This window comes from Triticum dicoccoides, chromosome 7A, assembly GCF_002162155.2.
Source record: "Triticum dicoccoides isolate Atlit2015 ecotype Zavitan chromosome 7A, WEW_v2.0, whole genome shotgun sequence".
NCBI classification, from domain to species: domain Eukaryota; kingdom Viridiplantae; phylum Streptophyta; class Magnoliopsida; order Poales; family Poaceae; genus Triticum; species Triticum dicoccoides.
The window spans coordinates 593,468,146-593,472,226 of NC_041392.1; the positions used below are offsets into that span (position 1 = coordinate 593,468,146).

General features: G+C 44.8%; 1 pseudogene; it reads left to right on the forward strand.

Moving 5' to 3' along the window:
* Window positions 1–1,298: 1,298 nt before the first annotated feature.
* On the forward strand, window positions 1,299–3,652 carry LOC119328166 (annotated as a pseudogene).
* The last annotated feature ends 429 nt before the right edge of the window (window positions 3,653–4,081 follow it).

Below are 4,081 nucleotides of genomic sequence, written 5' to 3' on the forward strand. Positions count from 1 at the left end.
CTTTTCTTAATTTGGCGACATGGGAAGCAGTCGATCTTTTCCATTGCTTCAACCGGTCGACACCTAGCACAGCCATTTCTTAAAAGGTTATATGTAACTATTTTTGGTAGTTTCTTTCTATAAGGGATTAAAAAAACCTGGCCTTTTGAGGGAATGGTACAAAAGCATTTGTTGGTAGCTTCGTTATACAACACCGAAATCACTAGTTCGCCCAGGAACAACAAAATGGTGGATCATTTTTAGCGCGTAGGTCACCAAATAGCAACCAGGCACGCACCCCTCCCCGCCGCGTACACCTGGGCCAGCTCAACCTACACCTTTCTTGGTTTAGGAAGGTTCTAGAACCTTCGCAGACCGGTTTCCTTTTTTTCCTTTTTTCAGTTTTATTCTTTCCTTTCTTTTTTTTCATTTTTTTTTCACCTTCTTTTATGATTTTAGTTTTTATTTTCATGTTCATTTTTCATTATTATTTTTCTTTATTTTTTGTTTTTATGTTTGCCCTTTTATTTTACTTTTCTTTTAATTTTGCGTACACCTTTCAAATTCATTACATTTTTGGAAATTATGATTTTTATGAATTTGCAGACATTTTTTTGAAATCCTGATGTTTTTTCGGAATTATGATCATTATTTTACAAATTCACAAATATTTGAACATTTTTTAAACAGCAATTATTTTGAGTCGATGATCATTTTTTTAAATTTGGGAACTCAAAAACATTTTCTGAATCTTGTGCACATATAGAAAAATTCATTAACATTTTCTGAATTCGTGAAAATTTTGTTCATATTTGAACATGTTTTGAATACATGAACTTTTCCTAAATCACTACACTTTGGTTATTTTCCGCGCATTTTTCCCAATTTTTGAATATGTGAACTTTGTTTTAAAATAATGGACACCTTTCTCGCTTTCGTCGAAGTAGGCGAAAAAAGAATGAAGGCCGGCTTGGTCAACATGGACTGTGGCTTGCATGATTGGCCTGGCCTAATTAAACGGAAGCCGATAGTAGGGCTCAAAAACAAAAACATTAAACGGAAGGCGACGTTTCGGCCTGCGATTTTCCTTCCGTCGTCCCCAATTTACCGGCCGCCGCCCCACAAAAAGCATTTGGATTTAATAAACTCTTTTTACAAATGAAATCCTAAAAAAGATTTTTTAGATCAAGTAAAAAAATACACAGTTGGTCATATAATCGTGGTTATATAGATATTTTCTATACTAGCCTCTTTACCCTCAGTATAAGATGGTTAAACCGAACTGAAACCGGGTGGAAAGCAAATCGACTCGGCGGACAATGCATGGCAAGCGTGATCGCCGCATCGCCGATCGTAATTCTCCTGGCTCCACGGAGCAGAAGCAGGATATATGCGTTCTGCTTGATCACATCCATGGGTTCTACAAGGCGGCGCTCGATCGGCTTCCGATGGGAGCGGTTCCCTCGCTGGCCCCGCGCCTCCTCAAGGCCGGCATGCCCTTCGGATTCCTCGACCCGGTCTCCAACATCATCGCCAACACCGTCGCCTACGCCCCTTCACCGTCGCCTGGATCTGATGACGAGGATGAGGAGGAGGCGCCGGCGCCGGAGTGGATCCTCTCCAAGATCATCACCGACACAAGCGACAGATTCGTCTTCGAACTACCGCTTTGCCGGCACAGGTCCCATGGCATGACCATCGCGCGGCGGTCGCTGGACGGTCTTGTCAACTTCCTCACCACCCGCTTCCCCTATCTGTATGCTAGGGAAGCCCTCAGCTACCTGCTCCTGAGCAGGGCCGACCATCGCGCCGCCGTGCGCCTCATCGAGCGAGATCGTAACAAGCGGCGCAGCGCGTCGACCATCACCTACCGTACCACCATGGTCGCCTTGGAATGTGCCGCCGTGTGTGCGAGGCATCCTAAACCGAATGTCCTGGTGAAAGTGTCGCTGATTACGGCCTCTCGCCTGTCCGATGTCACTACGCTTCTTGCCGGACAAGACCCTCTCTCGCGTGCAACCCTCGAGAGCCTTGCCGATTTGCTCAAGCAAGAGCCTGCGAGCATGGATGATCCCACCATGTTATCACTGGATCATCTTTGTGGCAAGGAGAAGAAGAAGAATAAGAAGAGGAAGAGAAGCCAGCAGACATCAGAATCCATAGAGGGGAGTAGGCCACATAAGAGGAGGCTTGGGCCTCAGTTGACATTCAGATCCACACTGTCTCTGAAGCTGCTGCTCCTCGGCAAGATCCATGCTCACTACTTACGGGCACTTGCCAAGCTGCCTCGGGATGGCCTGCGCAAGCGTCACCACTGCAGCCTCCTCAAGGGTGGGTATTGCTATGGCCCCAGGGATCCTGTCTCCAACATCATCCTCAACACCATCTGGTACGGCTCTATGTTCCCTACGCCCCAGAAGTTCGAGCTGCAATTCAAGGTGGACATGATATGCACACGCATGCTTGCACGCATCGAGTGCTGCTGTTTTTACGGCCTCGTTACCTTCCTTCGAGCCTGCGCTCCCACCATTACGGAGCACGACGCTATCTGGTATCTTTTCAGGAGCGACGCCAATGTCCACAAGGCCATCCGCAAGTTAAAGAAGCGTGGTCATGCTGTGTGTGACAATTACCAGGACGCCTATAGGCAAGCGGCGGTTGTCTCATGGCATGTCGACCCTGACGCGCTGGTGAAATTTGCCACGTCTTCCTTGAGCATGGAGTCTGACAAGCTGCCAGCTATTTTACGGGGCACGCTCACCAACGATTGCAGTTGAATGCCTCGCCATGGCTCTGCCACATACCAAGTCCGAGGAGCAAACTCAGCAACTGAACCGGGTGACCTCAAGCTCACATGTCTTGAGCAAAAAACAGAAGAGGTTCATTTCAGAGTTCCAGAAAAAATTTAGGCGCGACAAAAACTTCTTTGTCAAAAAGGTCAAGGCGGCATTGAGCGGCTACTGTCGGCAAAAAGGGGATGGTGCATTTGCCTCTATTTTTCGTTTTATTGCTTCTGAATTCTAACATGCATCAATTTGTCTTCCATATGCTAAAATTCTTTTTTTCCACTGATGGGCTGCCCTCTTCTGCATTGTTACGTACAGGTTCACTATAAACTTCATACCATTTGCGGTGTGAATCCTAGAGTACCTGACGGGCCAAGTGTTGCTCTCTATAAGAAGAGATTCCAATTTGAGTACTTCCATGTCAATTTCTTGGCAACCACTAATGGACCAAATTCCGCTGTCACAGCTCCAGAACTGTTCTTCGCTCAATGTAGCAATAGTGTTAAAGTTATGCGGGACAGACCATCCTGGTGCACCCCTGTATCAGATTCTTGCATAGATAATGGTATGCTCTCAGCTCTGTATCTCGTGGAAATTTCATCATGTCATTGTTTTCGAGCTATTGACAAGATTCAAAAAGACGGTATTGGGTGCTTGCTTTGGTTATCAATATGTTGTGGATCCTTTTTCTGACTTATAAGTGATACTGCTAAGTTGAGTGGCTTATTTCTTCGGTGGTTCCAAATTAATTGCACACTGAAATTAATTGCACCATGACAGAAGATTTTATTTATTTCGATCCCAATACAGACTCAAAGATTGCAGAGATGAATCCTGTTTCTAATGTGGCTAGGGAGTTGAGAGAATGGAAGGGTAGAATCTTTTGATATGATTCTGCTTTGTATGATGGGACATAATGTACTACATGAGAATATGTGACTGTACTACGCAATGTATAGCAGACAGCAAAATTTTGTTCTGAAAGTCATCCTTGTTGTCAAACAGGGCAACTGAATAATGCCTTGCTTGTGAGGAGCACCACATTAACGGACTAAGGTTTCCAAGAACCAAGAATAAAAAAGTGTATGATTCCAACAAGACTACTATGCCAGTTCAACTTCAGTAAGGAAAACTATGTCACTTCGACCTACTTCCTAGATTCAACTATGGTGCAATAATTATTACTCCTTCCGTCCTATAATATAAGAACGTTTTTGACACTAAGATAGTGTCAAAAATGTTTTTATATTATGGGACAGAGGGAGTGGAAGATTTATCAGCAATTTGCATCATGGTCCCGTCCCTCCCGTCTCTCG